General features: G+C 45.9%; 1 protein-coding gene across 6 annotated transcripts in view; it reads right to left on the reverse strand.

The window, feature by feature from the left end:
- RERE (arginine-glutamic acid dipeptide repeats) overlaps window positions 1-17,387 on the reverse strand; it is a 562,577-nt gene that overhangs the window by 185,438 nt on the left and 359,752 nt on the right. The window lies entirely within an intron of this gene.

Here is a 17,387-nt window from a genome sequence, read left to right on the forward strand (position 1 = left end):
TACTATGTGCAAAGTACTGTTCTAAGCGCTGGGGGGATACAAGGTGATCAGGTTGACCCACGTGGGGCTCACAATCTTAATACCCATTTTACAGACAAGGTAACAGGCACAGAGAAGTTAACTGACTCTCCCAAAGTCACGTAGCTGATAAGTGGCAGAAACGGGATTAGAACCCATGACCTCTGACTCCTTTCCACTGGGCCATGCTGCTTCTCTAGTTTCCTTCTAACATTTAACTTACTACCTTCACGGGCTGGGTTGCATGAGCTTACAGACATGCCTCATAAGGATCCAGAGTTTACTCCCCTTCTCTACAAAAGGAAGGCTCTTTTCTCAGATATCTTTCTCCTGAACTTTTCATTTAGTTTGCTGAATCGCTTCAGGTTTTGCACGTTCCAGGCTGAATCAAGACAGATTTTTTTTTTGGAAACCAGAGTGAATCAGAAATGCAGTTCTTTCACTTCGTGCCAAATCAGCTTGATGTTCTGCTCCTGGGATGAGAGGGTGGAAGGAAAGGGATGCCCAGGGGAAATTTGTTGGAAATAAACATGGCAGCTAGCCATGACCACCTGGAGAATCCAGATGTCAGGGATGATCTGGACACATGACCCTAGGTTCTCAAAGGGTTGTTACAGGCTCCTTTAGAAACTGCGGGTAGGGATGGAAGACCGTGGAGGACGCTGGAGGGTACTGGGTTAACATTTTCAAGCACTTTCTGGAGTTAAACTCTTACACACCTGGAAATAGTAGATGCATTAGTGAATTAGGAAGGATAAACAGGCAAAAGCAACCTGAGATCTTCCTAACTGGAACTTGCATCTTGGGGTTGTTCTCTGAGAGAACAGGGGCTTCCTCGGTTCCAAACACAAAAGACCCATGAAGAGCATTAATGTAGACTGTCCTGGATTTCTATGGTTGGCTATGAACATGAGTGTCCACTGCTATGACTCTAAGGTTGACCAAAGTTTCTCCGCGGACCCGCCTAAGTTCCACAGACTTCTGATGCTGGGTAATGTAGACTGGAGAGATTAGGACTCCAGTGGCAGGTACGATTAAATGGAAGAGTTTACAGGATCGGGCCTGGGGAATGGTGGCGATGGAGGCCAGGATGATGTTACATAGGTGCCAAAGCTGTGGGAACCATGGGGACAAATTGCCCCATAACTTTTTGAGCTGGACGCAGATTTTCTCATCCCAGGTCTTAAATAGGAAATGAAAGTTACCAATGTGGGCTGAAAAAGCCCCAGACTGTGGCTTATGACTATTGTTCTTTTGAACCTGGTCTCCCATTTCTCATCCCCCACTCTAAAATTTGTGCCTTTCACTCCTCACTCCTATGAATGTAGGTCCTTTATATGATGTTCTTATTGGACTTAAACCAAAAATGGAGAATAACAATGACAATAATAATGGCATTTGTTAAGTGCTTACTATGTGCTGAGCACCGTTCTATGCACTGGGGTAGATACAAGGTAATCAGGTTGTCCCACGAGGGGCTCAATGTTTTAATCCCCATTTTACAGATGAGGTAAGTGAAGCACAGAGAAGTTAAGTGGCTTGCCCAAGGTCACACAGGAGACATGTGGCAGAGCCAGATTTAGAACCCATGTCTCTGACTCCCAAGCCTGTGCTCCTTCCACTAAGCCATGCTGCTTCCCAACAACCAACCAAAAATCCAACCAAGTGTAACTTAAACGGTTAAGGAAGAGAGGATAGGGATGAAGTGAACTGGGAGAAAGGATTCTGGAGAAAGAGGAGGCCAGCTCCAGTGGAAAAGACTTCCTGTTCTGTGCCAGTCAGCACCGTGAGGCTGAAAAACATCAATCCATCCAGAGAACTGGAGGAAATTTTCTCAATCAACAGAATTACCCGTGTATTTGTGAAGCATTTACTATGCTCACTATATTAGCCCTGTTCTAAGCACTAGTGAAGATATAAGATAGTCAGGTCAGACACAGTGCCTGTCCCACATGGGACTCACAGTCTAAGTAGGAGGGAGAGCAGGTACTGAATCCCCATTTTACAAATGAGGAAACTGGGGCACAGATAATTGAGTTGACTTGCCCACGATCACACACAGCAGGAAAAGTGGTAGAGCCAGGACTGGAACTAAGGTCCATGCTCTTTCCACTAAGCCACACCGCTCCTTTGTCTCATCATTTGAGTTTTCGTACTTCCTACAAAATGATCAGAAAATTTGCAAGGTGTTGGCCTGTGTCCCCCATTTCACGTTGAGTTAGCAGGAACACAGGAAGGAACAAATGGCTTTATCGTTAAGAAGAAAGCTGCCAGTGTTCTCAAAACGGCTATACTGAATCTTTCCTTCCACTCTGCCCCTTCCCACAGCTCTGTGCGCCGAACAAAACAAGCTGCTAAATCCATTTCTTTATTCCCCAGCACCTTTCTGCACAGTGGCTCAACGCCCAGAAAGAGGTCTAGCAGGAGGGCCTCCAAATGGCCATAAGAAGAGCACTGGGAAAAACTTCACCGGCGATTCTTGCCAGATTCCTGTTCCTTTGGTTCTATATCCAGCGGCCAAAGGAGGCCGGAGGCTCAGTGCTCCCTGGCAGCTGGATGCGGATCCGGTGGGGTGTCCCCTCCCATACCATCATTTTCCTCTGTGTACCACCATTCCACAGACTACGATGAAGGATAATGACATATTTGCCACCCACGGTATGCAAGACAGCCCGGACTCCAGACTTACACACTGCAGCAATTAATTAAGCTTCCTCTCTATATTTAAATGCAGGATCGAAACAACAGGGAAATGGGGAAAGCTGCAAACACCAAGATAGAAAACAAAACGAAAAACAGAGTTTAGCCACTCTGAACCATCTACATCTGGAATACCACTTGCCATTCTGGACACACCTCAACTTAAGGAAGCACCAGAGCTGGAAAAGCTATGAAGAAAGACAACAATCACCGTCAGAGGGATGGAGTAGTTTCTTCTGAGGACAGGTACCCTGAAACGATTGGGACTACAGTTTGGAATCATGACATGATTGAAGTTTACCGAACCATAAAGGGTTTATAAAATCATAAAAACACTGAATTATCATTCACCAACTTCCACAACACCATGACTGGAGAGCCCCTACTTAAGCTTGAAGACAGCAGGCTGAAGACAAACAAAAGGAAATGCCTCTTCATATGACAGGAGCTAAGTGGCATTCATTGCTAAGGGAAACTGTGTAGGGAGAAGATACAATAAAGTTTAGGAAGGGCTTGGATAAATTCATGGATGAGAGGCCCATAATGGCTTCTGTTAGATAGTCGGAGGAAAAAAATGGCAATACCCAAAGACTTGAGGAGAGTGAAATAAATACATGGACAGTAGAGCTGACAGAGATTCTAACAGTGTTTGTTGTTTCTTTTTTTATGGTAAAATGCACTTCCTAAGAGTTAGGCACTGAAGGAATCGCTGGGTAGATAGAAGATAGTCGGATCAGACAGAATCCCTATCCCACTTTGGGCTCACGGTTAATCTCTATTTAATGGATGAGGTAACTGAGGCACGGAGAAATGAAGTGACTTGCCCAAGCCCACATAGCAGACAAGTGGCAGGGCTGGGATTAGAATCAAAGTCCTCTAACTCCCAGGCCCAAGCTATTCCCACTAAACCACCTGGCTTCTCATAGAAAGGTCATCCCTGACCCCAGTGTTGGCTGCCAACAAGGGCCAGCTGCCCTTGGAAGCTCTTGGTATAAGCATCCTTTGGTACCCCAGTTGGAGACGGTAGGCTGGACTGGACCCGCATGGCCCCAATACCAACTCACCCTAAATGCCACTCTCGCATCCTCTTACCTGGAACTCGCATGCAGCACACCACTCTTCTCCCTATCTTCAAAGCTCTACTAAAGCCACATGTCCTCCAGGAAGCCCTCCATGATCTATCTCATCTCCTCATTCTATTTCCCTCCCCAGTGCATCACCAATGCACTTCAGCCCTTATTTCTATTCATTTATTTTTTAATAGTACTTCTTAAGTGCTTACTACATGCCAGGCACTATACAAAGCACTTGGGTAGGTACAAGCTAATTGGTGATAATAATATTAATAATAATAATAATAGCATTTGTTAAGTGCTTACTATGTGACAGGCAGGGTACTAAGTGCTAGGGTCGATACAAGCAAATCGAGTTGCACATAGTCCCTGTCCAACAAGGGGATCACAGTCTTAATCTCCATTTTACAGATGAGGTAACAGGCACAGAGAAGTTCAGTAACTTGCCCAAAGTCACATAAGAGACAAGTGGTGGAGCCAGACTGGATCGGGCTCACAGTCTTAGCCCCCGCATTTTACAGATGAGATAACAGACACAGCGAAGTAAAGTGATTTGCCAAAGATCACAGCAGATAAGTGGTGGGGCCGGGATTAGAACTCTTATCCTTCCAACTCCCCAACCTGTGCTCTATCCATTAGGCTATGCTGCCTCTCCCTTTACCCTCTAAGCATTTCGGTACTCACCCCCTGGGCCCGGCACTTCTGTAAAGGTCGTTATTCTCGGTTGCTTCCCCTCCCTGTAATGTAACATCTGTCTTTCCTGCTAGACTGTACATTCCTTGAGGACATGGATCATGTCTGCTAAAGCTGTTCTACTCTCCCAACTATACGGCTCTGCACAGAATAAGTGCTTAATAAATACTACTGATTGAGTGGTTGACCCATTATAGAATTTTTCATGCTAAGACAAGAGAATTCTGAAAACCATCAGGCACAGACCGATCCTCTGTACTACCCTGACACTGCCACCAACATGTGAGTGACTGGCTGGGCCTATTCAGGGACCACACAGGCCTCACCGATTCCCCCCACCCCCTCCGTACCTCCGCGGTGCCCTGAGGGGAGAGTTAAGGTCGCAGGGCAGCGGGAAATTCCCCACTCCCAGGGCTGCCTGCATCCCAGCTCTGCTTTGGTGATAATCCGGCCCATTGGGGACCGGCCCGGAGGATTATCTTATTATTTTGGGCAAGCAGCGTGGCTCACTGGAAAGAGCACGGGCTTTGGAGTCAGAGGTCATGGGTTCAAATCCCGCCTCCGCCACTAGTCAGCTGTGTGACCTTGGGCAAGTCACTTAACTTCTCTGGGCCTCAGTTCCCTCATCGGTAAAATGGGGATGAAGACTGTGAGCCCCACGTGGGACAATCTGATTACCTTGTATCTACCCCAGTGCTTAGAACAGTGCTTGGCACATAGTAGGCGCTTAACAAATACCAACAAATATATATATTTTTATATATATATATATATATATATATATATATATATATATATATATATATATTATCTCGCCTTTGGGTCGGACTGCCTCCCGCCACCACCACCACCACCACCAGAGCAGGAGCCACAGCAACAACGAGTGAGCTGAGAGGCACCTGGGAAGAGAGGCTGCAGAAACTTTTATGGTGCTTGGGCCCGTCCATCCCGTTTACAGGCGCGCCCAACCCGATCCAGCCCGGCCAGCAACCTCTTCCTCCCTCACCCAGCTTGGGGTGACACGGTGGCCGTGCCTCTCAACTCCTCCCTGGGGAACTCCCTCCCCCTTCGGAGTCCAAAAAGCTAAGGATGCCCTGCCTTGAAAGCCCTTCTGACATCTCGTCTCCTCCAGGTCTTCCTCAAATAATCTCTCCTTTATAACACAGTAATAAACTGTATACTCACTGTGGGCAGGGACCGTGTCTATTTATCATTAATAATAATGATGATGGCATTTATTAAGTGCTTACTATGTGCAAAGCACTGTTCTAAGCGCTGGGGAGGTTACAAGGTGATCAGGCAGCATGGCTCAGTGGAAAGAGCCTGGGCTTTGGAGTCAGAGGTCATGGGTTCGAATCCCGGCTCCGCCACGTCTGCTGTGTGACCTTGGGCAAGTCACTTAACTTCTCTGAGCCTCAGTTACCTCATCTGTAAATGAGGATCGACTGCGAGCCCCACGTGGGACAACCTGATCATGTTATATCCCCACAGTGCTTAGAACAGTGCTTTGCACATAGTAAGCGCTTAACAAATGCCATCATTATTATTATTATCAGGTTGTCCCAAGGGGGGCTCACAGTCTTCATCCCCATTTTACAGATGAGGGAACTGAGGTACAGAGAAGTTAAGTGACTTGCCCAAAGTCACATAGCTGACAACTAGCAGAGCCGGGATTTGAACCCATGACCTCTGACTCCCAAAGCCCGTGCTCTTTTCCACTGAGCCACGCTGCTTCTTGTATTGTACTCTCCCAAGCTCTTAGAACAGTGCTCTGCACATGGTAAAGGCTCAATAAATACGACTGACTGACCCTCCCAGGCACCTAGTACTGTGCTCTGCACATAGCAAAGCATTCAAATGTGATTCAATGATATTCCCCAACTGCCACCCGAAACTCTGTTGTACTCTTCCAAACGCTCAGTACAGTGCTCTCCGCATAGAAAGCACTAAATAAACACTATTGAGGATGAAGAAGACACCACTGTCGGGGTTCAACTATGATTGAGCGAGTGGCTGAAAGGATCAATGTGGGAGCGACAGCCCCGACCAATGCGGGCACCCAATAATAATAATGATGGCATTTATTAAGCACTTACTACGTGCAAAGCACTGTTCTAAGCGCTGGGGAGGTAACAAGGTGATCAGGTTGTCCCACGGTGGGCTCACAATCTTCATCCCCATTTTCCAGATGAGGTAACTGAGGCCCAGAGAAGTTACGTGACTTGCCCAAAATCACACAGCTGACAATTGGCAGAGCCGGTATTTGAAACCGTGACCTCTGACTCCAAAGCCCGAGCTCTTTCCGCTAAGCCATGTTGTGTGTCGATATTGTGGCTGCTTTTCTCTTTTGTCTCCTGGGCTCAGATGAAGCTCTCACTGAAAGTGCACCACAACAACTGACTCCCAGTGTTCAGCTGGGATGCAGTATCGTCTGTGGTTTTGTTTTACCACCACACACACTCACCGTTATCTGTGCCAGTCTTTAAATAATTAGTTGTTGCTGTTTATGGTATTTGTTAAGCATTTACTATGTGCCAGGCATGGTTCTAAGAGCTGGGGTAGATACAAGTGAACCAGGTTGGACACAGTCCCTGTCCCTTTTGGGGCTCACAGTCGTAACCCCCATTTTACAGATGAGGTCACTGAGGCACAGAGAAGTGAAGTGAAGCGACTTGCCCCAAGTCACATAACAGGCACTTGGCAGAAGCAGCGTGGCTTTAGTAGAAAAAGCACAGGCTTGGGAGTCAGAGGTCATGGGTTCTAATTCCAGATCTGCCACTTGTCAGCTGTGTGACTTTGGGCAAGTCACAACTTCTCTGGGCCTCAGTTAACTCATCTGTAAAATGGGGATTAAAACTATGAGCCACACATGGGACAACCTGATTACCTTGTATCTACCCCAGCGCTTACAACAATGCTTGGCACACATTACTATTAAGTGGCAGAGAAGGATTAGAACTCAGTTCTTACTCTCAAGCCCACTTGTTGAATCAATCAATCGTATTTATTGAGCACTTACTGTGTGCAGAGCACTGTACTAAGCGCTTGGGAAGTGCAAGTTGGCAACATACAGAGACAGTCCCTACTCAACAGTGGGCTCATGTCAGTCGTGACTTTAAAATGCCTTGGGAAACGGCTGATGATAAATACGAATGCTGCCCTTTAGTTTCATGACAATTCATGTTGTTTCTTTCCTGAGACAAACGGCTGGCCTACACTCTAATCCACAGAAAAGCAAAAAGCTCCTTGTTGGGAAACACAATATACCTGGCTCATATAAGAGATGGAAATACAGTTCAAGTACGAGTAAAAAATGTCGGCAGCACCCATGAAGAAAGGCAGCAAGAAATGGTGGGTAAAGTGGTGCACCTGGAACAGGAGAAGCTGCTGCAAGGCCTGAAGTGCCAAGGATGAGGTGAAAAGCTGATGGCAGAGCAGATAAAAGGAGCTCATAGTGAGGTTCGGCCTTTGTTGGTTCGTGGACAAGAAGAATAAGATGGAACAGGAACCAAGCAAGACCGAGCCTTTGGAAGAAAACTCAAGGATTTGGAAAACCACACTTCAAGATAAAGCACCGAAACAGTGGGCATCTTAAGGACAGCGAGATATTAGCTACACTTTATTCAGCCTGATTAAACATGACTGAGATCAGAGCAGACCACGATTTAATGGTGAAGTGAGAAATGACAATGAGAACTCTCAGTTTAAGTACTGTAGATAATGAGTAAATTTTACAGAATTCAAAGAGTTGGGTTTTAAAGAAACACAAAGGAAAGTAGTAACTAAGTAAATCCAGAGGAAGACTAGAGGTACCATGCAGGTCAAATAGTTCCAAATCAAACTTCTTTCGATTCATTTAAAGGTGCCAAGTATTGCATCACTGGGGCTACTTCATCCTTATAGATAACGGCAGGGACCCTAAATGAGTCAGAAAGAGCACGTTTTGCACTTCCATGCACAAATACTTCACCTCAGATATTTTTTGCCAGTTAAACCAGACCCAGCTTTACAAATCTTTGCTTTGGAAGCTGAAACACCCAATAGTTTGCAAAGCCAAATTATATTGGTGAATAATAAGTGATTCCAGTTATAATTGGAAGTCACCATGTTTATTCCAAACACCCCCCCCAAAAAAAAATCCAGCACTGTATATGAAATCTGACACAAAAGAAACTGATGTAACAAAGCAGTATCCATAGCAACGACAACTTAATATTTCAGTCCTCTTCAGCTGCAGTGGATTAAATAAAATGACAAGATGTTCCCTTTGAAAAGTAACCTGTTGCCATGGAAACATTGTATTCTATGCAGTAAACAGGGGCTGGACAGAAAGGAGCTAGAAGCTTGCAACTGAATATCAAAGAGAAAGAAGTGTCCATAAGCAGAACACAAGAGGAGCGCTAATCTCTAATCCAGGAAAGGCTCTTTATGAAGAGGTCTGAGCTGGGGGTGTTTACTTTACTACTCCCTTTTTCTCCAGGCACTGATAAGCATAATAGAAGACCCTGCCACGAGCTCCATTTAAAGTAGAGAAGGAGAACTGTGAACAGGCACAAATTCTATGATATCTCACCCTGAGGAGCAGCGAGGCTTAGTGGCAAGAGCACTGGCATGGAAGTCAGAGGTCGTGGGCTCCAACCCCAGCTCCACCACTTTGACAGCTGTGTGACTTTGGCCAAGTCACTTCACTTCTCTGGGCCTCAGTTACATCATCTGGAAAATGGGGATTAAAACTGGGAGCCCTACATGGGACAACCTGATTACTTTGTATCTACCCCAGTGCTTGGCACATAGTAAGTGCCTCAAAAATACCATTATTATTATTATTATTATTAATACTAAACTCCCAGTGGGCAGGGCCTTTTTTTTTTTTACAAAAAAAAATTGGTGTTTGTTAAGTGCTTACTATGTGCCAGGCTCTTTACTGAGCACTGAGATAGATACAAACTAATTGGGTTGGACAGGGTCCATGACCCCACATGGGGCTCACAGTCTTAATCCCCATTTTACAGATAACTGAGGCACAGACAAAGTGAAGGGACTTATCAAGGGCCACAAAGCAGACAAGTGACAGAGCCAGGGTTAGAACGCAGCTCCTTCTGACTCCTGGGCCTATGATCTATCCACTAGACCAGGCTGCTCCGCTGTCTTCAATTCCTAAACTCTCATCTTTCTGTTGTGACGTCTATGCACTATGATCTGTACCCTTTAACCACTTGATATTAACTCCCCGCTCAGCAGTTTTGCACATATCTGTAATTCATTTGAACATCTGCCTGCCCCTCTAAGACTGTAAACTCCTCAAGGGCAGGGAACGTGTCCATCAACTCTGTTTTACTGTATCCTCCTAACTGCTTAATACAGTGCTTTGCAAACATTCATTCATTCAATTGTATTTATTGAGCGCTTACTGTGTGCAGAGCACTATACTAAGCGCTTCGGAAGTACAAGCTGGCAACATATAGAGACGGTCCCTACCCAACAATGGGCTCACAGTCTAGAAGGGGGAGACAGACAAAAAAAAAAAACATTAACAAAATAAAATAAACAGAATAGTAAATATGTACAAGTAAAATAAATAGAGTAATAAATCTGTACAAACATATATACAGGTGCTGTGGAGAGGGGAAGGAGGTAGGGCAGGGGGGATGGGGGGGGAGAGGAAGGAGGGGGCTCAGTTTGGGAAGGCCTCCTAGAGGAGGTGAGCTCTCAGTAGGGCTTTGAAGAGAGGAAGAGAGGGAGGAGGGAGGGCATTCCAGGCCAGGGGGAGGACGTGGGCTGGGGGTCGATGGCGGGACAGGCAAGAACGAGGTACGGTGAGGAGGTTAGCGGCAGAGGAGTGGAGGGTGCGGGCTGGGCTGGAGAAGGGAAGAAGGGAGGTGAGGTAGGAAGGGGCGAGGTGATGGACAGCCTTGAAGCCAAGAGTGAGGAGTTTTTGCCTGATGCGTAGGTTGACTGGTAGCCACTGGAGATTTTTGAGGAGGGGAGTAACATGCCCAGAGCGTTTCTGCACAAAGGTGATCCGGGAAGCAGAGTGAAGTATAGACTGAAGTGGGGAGAAAAAGGAGGATGGGAGATCAGAGAGGAGGCTGATGCAGTAATCCAGTCGGGACAGGATGAGAGACTGAACCAGTAGGGTAGCTGGATGGAGAGGAAAGGGGGATCTTGGCGATGTTGAGGAGGTGAGACCGGCAGGTTTTGGTGACGGACTGGATGTGAGGGGTGAACGACAGCAGAGTCGAGGATGACACCAAGGTTGCGGGCTTGTGAGACGGAAAGGGTGGTAGTGCCGTCAACAGTGATGGAAAAGTCAGGGAGAGGGCAGGGTTTGGGAGGGAAGATAAGGAGTTCAGTCTTGGACATAAGCAGAAAATGGTCAATGAAAAACAGCACTGACTGATTCCTAGGGAGACAGCATGGTCTAGTGAATACAGCACATGCCTGGGTGTCAGAATGACCTGGGTTTTAATTTCAGCTCCACCACTTGGTTGTGTGTGACCAGGGCAAGTCACTTTACTTTTCTGGGCTTCAGTTACCTCATCTGTAAAATGGGGATTAGTACTGTGAACCCCAAAGGGAACAGGGACTGTGTCCAACACAATCTACCCCAGTGCTTAGTAGAGTGCCTGGCACATCGTAAGTGCTTAACAAATACCACAATTATTATTATTTGGTACATTCCCAAACATCTAGTTCAGTACGCTACAGAACGGGGTTCACAAAGTCCTTGCATCAGTTGGGCCTTTCCCGAATGGTCCATGCGTCCAATTTTAATTGTGAATTAACACAGCGGCCACAGGGTCAGAAGGGTCATCCACTGATCAGCACTGAGACATCCAAGCTTTACGGGAAGGTGTCCCAGGCCCTGAGGCCCTAGTAAACTTGTTTTGCTGGAAGCACACTGCATCCTGCACACCCCTCAGGGAGTTGGGGTGACTTGGTCCCACATTCAAGCACTGATCCCTGCTCTAGCCAGGAGCAAAGCAAATCCTGATGGCAGCATGCCCTACTGAGGTCAACACACGCCCTCAGGAAAGAAAAATTCAAGTTCTAGCCTGCAGTCTGTGGCAGACTCAGGTCCTAGGCTCCTCTCTGGATTTTTTTTTAGGTTTTTTTTTTTTTTAAAAGTACTTGTTAAGCACTTACTATGTGCCAGGCCCCATACTAAGCGCTGGGGTGGACACAGTGTAATCAGGTTGGACACAGTCCCTCCTCTACATAGGACTCACAGTCTTAGTCCCCATTTTACAGATGAGGTAACTGAAGCACAGACAAGTGACTTGCCCAAAGTCACACAGCAGATGAATGGTGGAAGAGGAATTAGAACCCAGGTCCTTCGACTCATGCTCTTTCCACTACGTCAGGCTGCTTCTCTCTGTTCCCGGGATTCTTTCTCCTTACCTTCTGAATAATAATAATAATAATAATATTAATAATAATAATAATAATAATATTTGTTAAGCACTTACTATGTGCCAAGCACTGATCTAATCACTGGGGTAGATACAAGACAATCAAGTGGGACACAGTCCCTGTCCCACATGAGGCTCACAATCTTGATCCAAATTTTACAGATGAGGTAACTGAGGCCCAGAGAAGTGAAGTGACTTGTCCAAGGTAACAACAGCAGACAAGTGGTGGAGTTGGGATTAGAGACCACAACCTCTGACTCCCAAGCCCATGCTCTTGCCATTAGGCCACGCTGCTCTCCTTCTAAATTAGGGTGCTGGGTGACCTGACCCTAATGACCAATAGTGGGACAAGTACTCTAGTAAAGCTATTTGGTCATTCATTGTACACAGGGCCTCATCAAAACATCTTTTGGACCCAGAACTTACATCCCTCACTCCATGAAAACCCTAAGTATAAGAGCCACAGTAATCTGCTTGGAATAGTCAGGCTCTGAGCTTTGGAGACAGGGATACAACTCAACCAGGAATTAGACTGTGAGCCCACTGTTGGGTAGGGACCGTCTCTATATGTTGCCAACTTGTACTTCCCAAGCACTTAGTACAGTGCTCTGCACACAGTAAGCGCTCAATAAATACGATTGAACCTGGAAAGAAGAAGAAATAAGCATTTGTGCAGCTGCTTGCCTACTGAAGAGTGGGGGACTGGAGAGAGGGGAAGGAGCTCATTTTTGGAAGAGTCGGTTAAGTCCTCAGGGGCTTTTCCGATCTTTTTTATGGGCCCTGGCCAAAGAATCTGAGTTTTTAAAAAAAGTTTCTGTACCAAAGCAGCCTACGACAGAACAAGGACCTAAGAACAGAGAGGAGGTGAACATGGTATTAATGAATTTGCAAGGGTAAAAATCATGATACAAACAAAACGACAAAAGCAAAAACTTTTGCTCTGCCCTCTGCTCGACAGGCCAGCAAGTATGGCCTATTGCCCAGAAGTAAGCACATTGAAGCCTGATGAAGAAAAATTAATAAGAAACAACAACAAAAAAGAGCATGCACAAGAAAATAGTCTTTTTTTAAAAAAGAATGGTATTTGCTAAGCACATACTATATACCAAGAACTAAACTGAGCACTGGGTTAGATACAAGAGAATAAAGCTGGACACTATGTCTCGCTTGAGGCTTACAATCTAAAGTAAAGGGAGGAGGATTTAATCCCAATTTTACTGATAAAGTAACTGAGGCACAGGGAAGTTAAGTGACTTGCCCCAAGTCACACAGCAGACAGTTGGCATGGCAGAGCTGGGACTAAGATCCAGGCCCTCTGATCCCCCAGCCCAGGCTCTTTCCACTTAGATTCATTCATTCATTCAATCGTATTTATTGAGCGCTTACTGTGCGCACAGCACTGTACTAAGCGCTTGGGAAGTACAAGTTGGCAACATATAGAGACAGTCCCTACCCAGCAACGGGCTCACAAAGGGGGAGACAGACAAAAAGCAAAACAAACATGTGGAAAGGTGTCAAGTCATCAGAATAAATAGAAGTAAAACTAGATGCACATCATTAACAAGATAGATTGGTAAATATGTACAAGTAAAATAAATAAAGTAATAAATCTGCACAAACATATATACAGGTTCTGTGGGGAGGGGAAGGAGGTAGGTCGGGGGGATGGGGAGGAGAGGAAAAAGGGGGCTCAGTCTGGGAAGGCCTCCTGGAGGAGGTGAGCTCTCGGGAGGGCTTTGAAGGAAGGAAGAGAGCTAGCTTGGCAGATGTGCGGAGGGAGGGCATTCCAGGCCAGGGGGAGGACATGCTTCCCTGCTGTGAGAGTCTGTAATTTACACACAGACACAAGCATACATGCACCCCCGCATAAGCACGTGCACACACACTTACACACACCACCACCACCATGCCACCCTCCCTTCCCCACCCGTGACCAGGAAGCAAAAGCAGGGCTATTTCAACTGTCCCAAGCCTGAGCCATAGAATAAGATAGAAGTCATTGCTGGATACTATCAAGGGAGTTGTGGTAATGGGGACATACACTTTTCCCTGTTATAGCCACCAAAAGTCACCAATTTGCTTATAAAACCATTGAGCTGGGGGCTTCTGCTACCCTGCTACTTTTCCTACTTTCTGTCCAATTGAACGTATCTCATCTACTGACTGCAAGGACCGCTGCTTTGTCCAGATGGCACCCAAGGACTTCACAACTCTAACATACATGGGTAGAGTTTCCACCCTAATGAGGGGGGCAGGAATCAGATGTCAGCATCCTTGGGGGCCTTTGAAGATTAGGCTCTTCTTCCTGGCAGAAACTCTGCTCCCTTTCTGCATACTGAGATGGTACTAAAGGGAATGGAACGTCCCAAGAAAAAAGGACTTTCAGATAAAGTAAACATTACACCCCAATGCACCTATAAAAGTCTATTTGTTCCTGCTGGGAGGTCTCTGGGAATTACTTCCAAAAGTCCTTACGCCCCCATATTCCACCAGCTGTGTGAGTGTGTGTATTTGGGGAGGGGCAGTCAAGGAGGCAGGGGGCCCATTGTGGGTGGGGAAGGAGCCACTTGGCTTGAAATACTATTCACGCAGGGGAAGGTGGATGGTTGAGGACTAGGGAGAATCAGCCTGGTGCTGAGAATGCGAAACCTGAAAGACCTTGAAAGAAAAGGTTAAAATAAGAAATGTTTTCCAACCATCAGGCCCGAGAGAAACCAGCAGCAGATAAGGAGTATCGAGGATGCTGAAGCCTATTTTAACTGCTGCGGTCCTCAAAGGGAGCCCTGACGATCCGATTTGACAATGTCATCCTCTGGCGGGGTCCAAAGTGAAGTCTCTCAGACCCTGTCCCCTCAATGTTGACTTTTGAAACTTCTTAAGGGAAGTCATTTGGACCACCTGCTGCTGCTTCATCATCATCATCAATCGTATTTACTGAGCGCTTACTGTGTGCAGAGCACTGTTCTATGCGCTTGGGAAGTACAAGTTGGCAACACATAGAGACAGTCCCTACCCAACTAAAGGGATGCAAATTGTAGAATTTACAGCAAGAAAGCCCCTTGGGGACCTGGGACTACATCTACACCTCATCTGTGCATGTCTTTCCCAGCACTTAATATAACAGGTTGTACATAGTAAGCACTAAATAAATATAATGATAATAATAATGATGGTATTCACTAAACACTTACTATGTGCCAAGCATTGTTCTAAGTGCTGGGATAGATATAAGGTAACCAGGTGGTCCCATGTGGGGCTCACAGTCTTCATCCCTATTTTACAGATGAGGTAACTGAGGCACAGAGAAGTTAAGTGACTTGCCCAAAGTCACACAGCTGAGAAGTGACGGAGCCGGAATTAGAACCCACGACCTCTGACTCCCAAGCTCGTACTTGTCCCACTGAGTCATGCAGCTTCTCATTTTAACTATTACCACTAAAGCTGATGATCGGGACTTTCTGCTCATTGCAGAGAAAAACGAACACCTGTTGGAGATTTTTGGAAAGCAGGGAGACATGTGAAGAACCACATTTTTAGAAAAATGGTTCAGGCAGAGGGAAGTATGGAATTCAGCAAGGAGGGTGATGAAGTAATTAAGTTGGATATGAATTGCCTGGACTAGTGCAATGGCCATTTGGATGGAAAGGAAGGCGTGGACTCTGGAAATGTTGTCAATCAATCATATTCACTGAGTGCTTACCATTTGTTGAGCATTGTACTAAGTGCTTGGAAGAGTACAACACAACACTATAACAGACACAATCCCTGCCCACAACGAGCTTACAGTCTAGAGGGCAAGACAGACATTAATATAAATAATAATCACCAAGATTTGGTGGCAGATGGGATCATGGGGATTGAAAGAGAGGGAGGAATCAGGGGTAATGCCAAGATATGGACTTGAGAGATGGGGAGGAACGTGGTGTTGTCAACTGTGATAGGAAACTTAGGTGGAGGAGAGGAGGTGGGAGAGAAGATGAAGAGCTCCATTTTGGACATATTAAGCCTGAGGTGCTAGCAGGCTACCCAACAGAAACGAAGAAAATAGAGTAGAAAATAAGAAGCAGCAGAAAGAGCACGGGCTCGGGAGTCAGAAGTCGTGGGTTCTAATCTCAGCTCTGCCACTTATCAGCTGTTTGACAAATCCCCATTTGACAGAGGAGGAAACTGAGGCCCAGAAAAGTTAAGTGACTTGCCCAAGGCCATGCAGCAGGCAAGTTGCAGAGTCAGGACTAGAACTCAGGTCCCGACCCCCAGGCCCATGCTCTTTCCACTAGGCCCACTGCTCTTAACGCACACAATAAGCGTTCAGAAAAAAATCACTCAAATCATACCTGTAATTTATTATATCTGTAATTTATTTATGTTAATGTCTGTCTCCCCCTCTAGACTTGTTGTGGGCATGGAATGTGTGGTTATTGTTTTATTGTACTTTCCCAAGCACTCAGTACAGTGATCTGCACACAGTAAGCACTCAATAAATATGATTAAGTGAACGAATGAATGAATGACTGGCATTTGGGCACTTACGGTGCACAAAGCACTGCAGGAAGTGGTTGGGAGAGTAAAGTATAGGAGGTAGACACAATTCCTGTCCTCAAAAAGTTTACAACCTAGCAAAGGAGACAAACATTGAAAGAAACTATGGGAAGGAGGATTCACCAGAGTACAAGGGGTGGGGTGAGTAACAAAGTGCTTGGGTGAGAAGCAGCGTGGTGTAGTGAATAGAGCATGAACCTGGGCAAGTCACTTTACTTCTGGGCCCCAGTTACCTCATCTGTAAAATGGGGATTGAGACCATGAGCCCCACTGTGAGCCCACTGTTGGGTAGGGACTGTCTCTATATGTTGCCAACTTGTACTTCCCAAGTGCTTAGTACAGTGCTCTGCACACAGTAAGCGCTCAATAAATACGATTGATGATGATGATGATGACAGGGATTGTGTCCAACCCGATTCACTGGTATCCACCCCAGCACTTAGTACAGTGCCTGACACATAGTAAGTGCTTAACAAGTACCATTATTATTATTACTATATTATTATTATTGGGTTGGCAGGAAGACAAGAGTCAACTGAATGCCATAAAAGCAATACTTCCACCTGTCTCCCCCGCAGATTCTGCGCTCGTTGTGGGCAAGGAATGTGTCTCCCAACTCTGCTGTACTGTATTCTCCCAAGGACTTAGTACAGTGCTCTGCACACAGTAAGCACTCAATAAATACAAGTGATTTATTGAGGAATTAACTGATGCAAAGACAGATGGGAAATCATTGGAGGTTTTTGAGGAGTGGGGAGATGGAGATTGAGCTTTTTTTTTAGAAAAATGATCTGGACAGTACAACGAAGTGCGATCAGAAGTGGGGAGAGACAGAGGCAAGGAGTGAGGAGACTGATAATAATAATGATAGTATTTGTTAAGCGCTTACTATATGCCGGGCACTGTATCATCATCATCAATCATATTTATTGAGCACTTACTGTGTGCAGGG

This window comes from Tachyglossus aculeatus, chromosome 5 (assembly GCF_015852505.1).
Source record: "Tachyglossus aculeatus isolate mTacAcu1 chromosome 5, mTacAcu1.pri, whole genome shotgun sequence".
Classification (NCBI taxonomy): Eukaryota; Metazoa; Chordata; class Mammalia; order Monotremata; family Tachyglossidae; genus Tachyglossus; species Tachyglossus aculeatus.